This window comes from Eulemur rufifrons, chromosome 24, assembly GCF_041146395.1.
Source record: "Eulemur rufifrons isolate Redbay chromosome 24, OSU_ERuf_1, whole genome shotgun sequence".
Lineage (NCBI taxonomy): Eukaryota > Metazoa > Chordata > Mammalia > Primates > Lemuridae > Eulemur > Eulemur rufifrons.
In genome coordinates, this window is record NC_091006.1 from 5,782,059 (window position 1) to 5,791,332 (window position 9,274).

The following is a 9,274-nucleotide window of genomic DNA, read 5'->3' on the forward strand; positions in this document are numbered from 1 at the left end:
GAAATCAAGGTGTTGGTCAGGGCTGCAGTCATCTTAAGGCTCAACTCTGGGTGGATCTTTTTTCAAGCTCACTCAAATGAACAGGGTCCAGTTCCTCATGGACTGATGGCCTTAGTTCCTCATTGGCTGGAGTTTGCTCTTGGTTTATTGTCATGTGTGCCTGTCCATAGAATAACTTAAAACATGGTAGCTGGCTTTATCTTTAAGCCAGACATCAAGGGAATAAGAGCAATATGGAATCATAGTCCTTTGTAACCTTAAATTAGAAGTAACATTTCAGCACTTTAGCTATTCTGTTTATTAAAAGCAAGTCACCTGGTTTATCCCACATGCAAAGGGAAGAGATTACACAAGGACAGAATACTGGGAGATGGAGGGATCATTGGTAACCTACATAGAAACTGCCTACTGCACTCAGTGTAAGCCAAGTATTCAGTGAGAAATGGTAGATAGACACAAAAATGAATGTCATTGTAAGTAGTAAGTGAACACAGAATTGGGGAAGATCTTACAAATGCTGTATGTCCTGACTGCATAAATGATTAAATTTGATATGTACATAGAGTATAATCTTATGAGTCAAAAACATACATGGTTTTGTCAAAACAAGAAAAATTGCTTATGGTGAGATCTAACACAATGAAGTAGTTAATGCTTGAGGGAATTCTTAATTTTATGCAAACCCTGTTTTCTAAAATTGAGACTTTATACTACATTTTGGAAAAATACTCAATTAAAATTTTCTATTAAAAGCAAAAATTTTCCCCAGCAATTCATATTTGTTAATAAATTTATGTGACAGATACCAATCAAACATTATGCTGTGTTCACCACTTAATAGGAAAACATTATTTTATCTATTCCCAGATTATTTAGATATTTTAGAGTATACCACACAGTTTTGTATATGCTAGCAGTCTTCTTCAAAAATATGTAAACATTCTGCTTCAGTCCCCTGCCATATTATAGATTTGTAGCTTACATGCTTATTATATTACTCTCTTCCTGCAATACTGTCCTTATCTCTTCTCCTCCCATCTTTAAAATATTCCTTTAATTTTTCCAGTAATACATGGGTTTGCCATTTCAGGGATCAGTGACATTTGGAGATGTGGCCATAGACTTCTCACAGGAGGAGTGGGAATATCTTAACCCTATTCAGAAAACCTTGTACCGGGATGTGATGATGGAGAACTATGCTAACTTGGTCTCACTGGGTATGTTTTCTGTCTCAGATAATTTGGGATAACTTAGAATCTGCTCTCTGGGAAATGTATTTTTTCCCCTGTGATTTTTCGGGCTACCTTTCAAGAAACTAGTTAAATTTCTTTTCCCTTTTCCCCAAAGAAATGGTTTGAGCTTTGTTGGGTTGGAAATGACAACTTCATTTAACACATTTGTCTTCTCTGTCCCTCAGTGCCGTTCACACCTTCCTCTGGTTCTACTTGGAATTGCCTTTCTTCCTTCATGAGGAAGGGCTAGATTAGGATTCCGTGGCATATAGGATTCTGTGGCAAACTTGTGAAAGGATCCAGGTTTTCTATTTTTTATACTCAGAATTACTGTAGATACTCCATTATATCATCTGATCCACTTACAGGGAAAGCAACTTGTATTGCTCTAATTATCAAAAAACCTCTGCAATTTATGTAGTGGTAGACTGGATAAATGGAATTCATTTAAAACTGAAGGAAACACATTTGATATCCTAAGACAAATTCTATGTGATTTGGGGTTGCAAGTTGTAATCTATAAACATTACATTTAAAATGGAATGCATATCCTATAGGTGTCTCTTCTTGTGTACGCCTAGTAAAACAGTAATATCAATAATGTTAATAGCTAACATTGTCCTTACTATAGGCAATGCTCTAAGCACTTTACATATATATCTCAACTGATTTAATCCTTATTAAATTCAACAATCTTATTATTATCCCCATTTTCCACATAAGAATACTGAAGCACAGTGGTTTTAAGTGACTTGCCCAAGGTCACATAGCTGGAAGCTGGCAAAGGCAGGAGTTGATACCAGGCTCCAGAGTCTGTATTTTCAAACACAGTATTATGTATGCTCTAAAGAAAAAGAAGATATAGGCTGAGCGTAGTGGCCCACGCCTGTGATTCTAGTACTCTGGGAGGCCAAGGTGGGTGGATCGTTTGAGCTCAGGAGTTCGAGACCAGCCTGAGCAAGAGTAAGACCCCATCTCTACTGAAAAAATAGAAAGAAATTAGCTGGACAACTAAAAATATATATAAAAAATTAGCCTGGCATGGTGGTGCAGACCTGTAGTCACAGCTACTCGGGAGGCTGAGGTTGCTGTGAGCTAGGCTGACACCACGGCACTCTAGCCCAGGCAACAGAGTGAGACTCTGTCTCAAAAAAAAAAAAAAAAAAAAGAGGATATAGGTGTGTAATTGTGGGGGGAGGAAAAAAAGCCTTACCTGATCTGATTTCTTGTTTTCTATTGTCCTCACCCTCTTCTCAAAAACCTTATTCAATATAATTTTGACCTTTAATTTATTGCAATTATAATTTTGACAGCTAAGTATTTTTCTGTGTCATGTGGTATTTTTCTTTCTTTGTAAGCAGGACATGCCATTTCTAAGCCAGATGTAATCACATTATTGGAGCAGGGAAAAGACCCCTGGATGACTGTGAGGGAAGAAACAAGAACATTGTGTACAGGTAAGTAAGAGTAAGTCAGGCTCTGGGAAGCCAGCTGTGTAGATAATAGCCTATGTGGTCAAGGAAGAGACATACACTTGGAATGTCGGTTGGAAATCTCCATTTGCAGCAGAGAAAAGGCTTGTGCTCTAGACAGAAGATAAATACTCTGTGTGAGCTACTCAGTGAACTTCATATTCACCATAATTAACCACTCACTTTTTTTCTTCTCATCTTTCCTCCCAAATCGGTGATGGGCACTGTCCTTCCTGGTGCACCTATATTTTGCACCCAACTGATTTCCAGATCTTCTTATTCTCTTACATTTATATATGTGGCTGTAGTGCCTAAAAATATATTCATTCTTGTATATGGCATATAAAATAGGAGTTAATAGTTTATTAGAGAAGACAAAATAAACACATAAATAAGGAGATAAATATCAGGTAGTAAAATATACTGTGAAGAAAACTAACCAATAACAGGGCAAATTTAAATTTAAGGTCAAGAAATATTTTCTGAGGCAGTATTTGAACAGAGATGTGAAGTGTAAGGGCTTAGGGCTTGGGCCATTTGTGTATGCAGTTGATCTTTGAACAACATATGTTTGATCTGTGAAGGTCCCCTTATATGGAAATTTTCTTCCGCCCTGCCACCCTTGAGACAGCAAGACCAATCCCTCCTCCTCCTCAGCGTACTCAATGTGACGACAACAAGGATGAAAACCTTTATGATAATCCAATTCCTTATGATTTTCTTTCCTCTAGCTTACTTTATTGTAAGAATACAGTATATAATAGTATATAATACATATAACATACAGAGAATATGTGTAAATTGACTGCTTATGTTATCAGTAAAGCTTCCGGCCAACAGTAGGCTATAAGTAGTTAAGTTTGGGGGGAGTCAAAAGCTATACATGGGTTTTCAACTGCGATGGATGTTGGCACCCCTAAACCTTGCATTGTTCAAGGGTCAACTGTATTAGGAAGAGCATATCAAGAAGAGTAAACAACACATGCAAAGGCCCCAAAGGAGGCATGACTGTTGTGTGTTTCAAAAGCAGCAGGTAGATTAGAGCAATTGAAGGATAAGTAAGTAAAATATGAAGTCAGTATGTTGTAAGGGATCAGATCATATTAGATGTCATTCATTAATGACTACAGGTGTGTGTCACCATGCCCAGGTAATTTTTAAGTTTTTTGTAATTTTTACTCTGTTGCCCAGACTGTTCTTGAACTCCTGGGCTCAAGTGATCCTCCTGCCTTGGCCTCTGAAAGTGCTGATATTGCAAGCTTGAGTCACCATGCCCAGGCTGAGTTTTTTAAAACTCTCAGCATTGTATTTGATATGAGGAGCAACAAAAAGTACACATAACTGTGTATAGGCGGGAATGAACCACAGTATCTGTACTTTTTTCTTTCTTTTTTTTTTTTTTTGAGACTGAGTCTCTCTCTGTTGCCAAGGCTAGAGTACAGTGGCATCATCATAGCTCACTGCAACCTCAAACTCCTGGGCTCAAGCAATCCTCCTGCCTCATCTTCCTGAGTAGCAGGGACTACAGGCATGCACCACCACACCTGGCTAATTTTTTCTATTTTTTATAGAGATGGGATCTCACTCTTGCTCAGGCTGGTCTCAAATGCCCAGCCAAGAATCCGTATTTTTAAGGAGAAATATAATTGGAGGGATATCAAGTATAAATAGTTGTTTTTAATATATTTGCTTATATTTTATAGGGAAACTGATACAGGAAAGAGTACATTTAATCAATATAATAAAATATGATAAATGAGTTATGGAGACATTTTCAGTAACTTTTGTAAATTGTATAGCTGAGTTTAGAGCTCTTTAAAATATTCATTTCTAATTGATGATATTTTTAATTTTAAAAAACATCAATAGAACATTTACCTTTTTTGGTCCAGGAAAACAAAATGTTTTTCTTATTTCTTTTAGATTTGGAGACAAGGTATGAAATAATCAGCTCTGGAAAAGAGAAAAATTATACAAAATGTTCATCTCTTACTCTACATCAGAAAAGTCATAGTAGAGAGAAACCCCATGAATGTGACAAATGTGGGAATGCCTTTAGTCGTCATACAGACCTTACAGTACATCAGAGAATTCATACTGGTGAGAAGCCCTATGAATGTAAGCAATGTGGAAAGGCCTTTAATCGTGGATCTAACCTTCTGCAACATCAGAGAATTCATACCGGTGAAAAACCCTATAAATGTGAGGAATGTGAAATGACCTTTAGTCGTAGTATAGACGTTAGAATTCATCGGAGAATTCATACTGGTGAGAAACCCTATGAATGTGAAGAGTGTGGGAAGGCCTTTAGTCGAGCCTCAAATCTTGTACAACATGAGAGGATTCATACCGGAGAGAAGCCCTTTGAATGTAAAGAGTGTGGGATGACCTTTAGTCGTGTGTGTCAACTCATTCCACATGAGAGAGTGCATATCGGTGTGAAACCCTATGAATGTAACAAATGTGAGAAGGCCTTCAGTCATGCCTCAGCACTTATTCAACATGAGAGAATTCATACTGGTGAAAAACCATATAAATGTAAAGAATGTGGGAAGGCCTTTATTTATGGTGGAAGCCTTAAGATGCATCAGAGAATACATACTGGTGAGAAACCCTATGAATGTAAAGAATGTGGGAAGGCCTTTAGTCGTGCCTCAAACCTTGTTAGGCATGAGAGAATTCATACTGGTGAGAAACCCTATGAATGTAAGGAATGTTGGAAGTCCTTTAGTCATGTTGAAAGTCTTAGAATGCATCATAGAATTCATACTGGTGAGAAACCTTATAAATGTAAAGATTGTGAGAAGGCATTTAGAAGTAGTCATCAACTTATTGTACATCATAGATTCCATACTGGTGAGAAACCTTATGAATGTAAGGAATGTGGGAAGGCCTTTAGTGTGTGTGGACAACTTACTCGACATCAGAGTATTCACAATGGTGAGAGACCTTTTAAATGTAAGAACTGTGAGAAGTCCTTTAAGCTTAGCTCAAGTCTTAAAGTACATCAGAAAATTCATAATGGAGAGAAATCTTCTAAACATGAGGGCTGTGGAAAGGCATATGTACGTAGTAGACAATGTTCAGTACATCAGAGTATTTGTAACACTGAAGAAGAATTTCAGTGAAAAGAATTTGGGAATGCTTTTAGACATGGTTCAGCTCTTACAAAGCATTAAATAATTTTTATTGGTGAGACCTCTTCAGAACATAAATAATATTTCAAGATTTTTAGTTATGATCCAAATGTTAATATCCAGAGAATTTACATTTTTATATGACGTAAGAAATCCTTTATTGGGATTTTTCTATTTATGGATTGTTAGAATATTTACATTAGAGGAAAATTCAGAGAATGTAGGCATGCCCTTGTTTTATGTACTTTATTTATAAAATGTCTTCCAGCCCTAATCAGTAATTGTTAGACTTCCAAAAACATACCACAGAAAACCCCTGTTGATCTAACAAATGTGGAAGAACCATCACGATTGCCATTCCATTCCTTACAGCATGGATGTCATTGGGCAAGATATTTATCTTTCTGGGAGTCTTCTTCTAATGATGATAATAATACCTACATTATAGTACTGTTAATTGAAATGTAGAAAATTTGGAAAGCTATCTTGCACATAGTCTCTGATAAGTACTAGATACTATTTTTAATATTATCCTATTTATCTTAATATTAGTGAATTACTGTGAGATAATGTCCATATAGGTATAATGAACTTAGAAAGGCTTCATATAGTTACTTATGCCTTTTTGAGTTTTAAGTAATTCTTTCTGATTAAAATCTAGTAGAATGTAAAAAAAAAAAAAAAAAAAAGAGGATTTAAAACATGCATTTTATTTGAGCACTGCCATGTTCATTTGTTTACATATTATGTGACTGATTTCACGCTACTCTAGAATAGTTGAGTAGTTATACCAGAGACCTTATGGCCCACAAAGCCTAAACTGTTTACTATCTTGTTTTTCACCACCGCCACCAACAAAAAGACTGCCAACTTCTGGTTTAGAATAGTATCCCCACAATTTTTTCATGACTTTGGATTTTTGAAGAGTATACAATAGTTATTTCACATTCCTGGACTTTTAACATTATTTTCATGTGGATCATTTATCTTGTTCTTCTATCACTAATAGTTCCAGTAAATCTGAAGCTAAAGCAAGAAGTTCAACTGAGTAGATGTTGTGTACATTAAAAAACATAAATGTTTTCCCAGTATTAATGATGCTAGATGTTATCAGTTGGTTAGACAGGTGACTGCTAGATTTCTCCATTATATAATAGAAATCCATTTTACAGTTTTTACTCTGCATGGTAACATTTTGTCACCTGCTTTTTGAAATTTATAATCTGATGTAAAAGTCATAAATTAAATAGAAAATTAATATTGAAATTAGGGCCTGTTCAGAAAGAAATGATAATGAATTGCCTGTATAGCAACTCAGATTTTTTCCAAATGCTATTTCATTTACTGTTGCTGTAGTTATATACCATGTACTTATTCTCCTTTAATTTATTGACACTGATAGATTTCTTGAGTTTTAAACATCCCTGGAATAAACCCTGGTTATCCATGGTATATTACTCTTTAGATACCTATTCAATTTTATTAGTTAATATTTACTTAGAATACTTGCATCTATGTTTGTATGTGAGATTGTATTCTAATTTCATTTTGTATTATATTTTTTACATTTGATATTTCAATTATCAATTCTTTAAAAATGAGGTAGAACTTGTCTTTGAAAACTTACAGAGTTCTATGTATCTGTTGATTTGTTCTGTTTTCAGTGTTAGATTTTTAATCACCTTAAAGGAAACACCTTTTTTATATGAGCCCCTAAGTAAAAGTCAAGCATCCTTTGTTTTTGGTAATACTTCTTGGGATACTTGAGCTCTTCTGGAAGTGCATAAAATGCAGTTTGGCTGCTTAAAATGTTTTGATACTTCTCAGCAACCACATTAGCATTGACAGATTCTTTCATGTCTGAGTTTTTAGTATTAATAGTAAATATTTAGCAATATTCACTAATTAGACATTCTCACTAATTTAGGAATATTTAATATGTAGAAATACTAATACTTATCTTTGTTTAAATCCAAGTTTTAATGTTTTAATCTATCAATTAGTATTTCACTAAACATTCAACAATCAGTATTCCCTATTCTATTTAGACAACTAATACACCAAATCTTAAAGATTTATCAAACTAAATATCTCTACTTATTGATCAGTTGCAAACCTAAGCTCTTTGAACATCTGTTGACAATCAGAAATGTAATATATTATTCTTAAAAGTCAACTAAAATCTATTATATTAGAGACAACATTGACAGATTTGAGGTGTTTACAAAACTGATCAGTAAATTTATAATAATTTGCTTTTCAAATGTATTATTAATACATAAATCAGCTATAAATTCAGTTTCTTCTTTATAGTTCTGCTTCTGGAACTGTAAAAAGATTGGTAAAACTGGTGTTTAATAAAAACAAATTTCCTCCTCTTCCTGCTGTATCAGCAACTTATAATAAATAAAGTGGTTATAATAGGTTTCCTCAAAATAAACATGACATAGTTGGGTACATCCTTTATACATTTTATTTTTCTCCCTTCTAGAAATATATGGGATAGCTGAGGAGGTATTTGGTCGAGAGGGAATTACCTCATGTATTGGTGTATGTTTTAAGGCTTTAGACTTATTCAACATATTCTGAACTTGCAGACCTCTTCTCTGGGCTCTGGCTTCTCAATCACCTGAGCTCTGGCTTCTCTCCCCTGGATTTGAGGCCTCTCCTTTGGTCCTAGACACCTCTCTTTTCTCCTAAACTCTTCCCCATTGTACTCTGGTTCTTAAGCCTCTAGGCAACTCTTCTCAGCCCTGGCTCCTCCTCCCAGGAGTCCCTGACTCCTCCAACATTAAAATCTGCTGCTTCTACTGGGTTCTCTTATACTTTCCCTGTGAACTGGATCTGTTCCAGGACTTGTTAGCTTCTCCACCTTGTCAGCTCCAGCTATTCCCCTGGGACTCCCAGACTCTTCCCCTGAGATCTGACTTCTGCTCCAGGGTTTCTTAACAATACTCCTAGGCTTCTGATTTCCTGGGTTCCTTAGAATCTGTCACCTCCTTCAGGGATTTCCTATGCCCAAGTCTTCTAAGCCCCTCCTTCATGCTCTAATTCCTCTGTTGCTCTCGCAAGTTCTCTCCTTGAGCTCTGTCTCCTAGGCTACCACAAACTCCCTTGAGGTGTCAGGCCCCTCCTCTAGTCTTTACTTCCTCTCCTATGTGTCCAGTACACTGCAGTGGGCATAAACAGAATATCATTTGAGCCTCACAATGAGCCCCATTTTGCATACAGTAAAACAGGCTTAGAGAAGTGACATCACTGGCTCAAGATTACACATTAAATTGTAGAGCAGTTATTCAAATCCTGCTTTAATTCTAGAACCCGTATTTTCACCCACACATTAAGTAGATACCAATTAGAAAGAGAACTATATTCTGGGACTGTGTTAAGCAGTTTGCTAAAGTAGGCATTATTATCACCATTTTACTTTGAG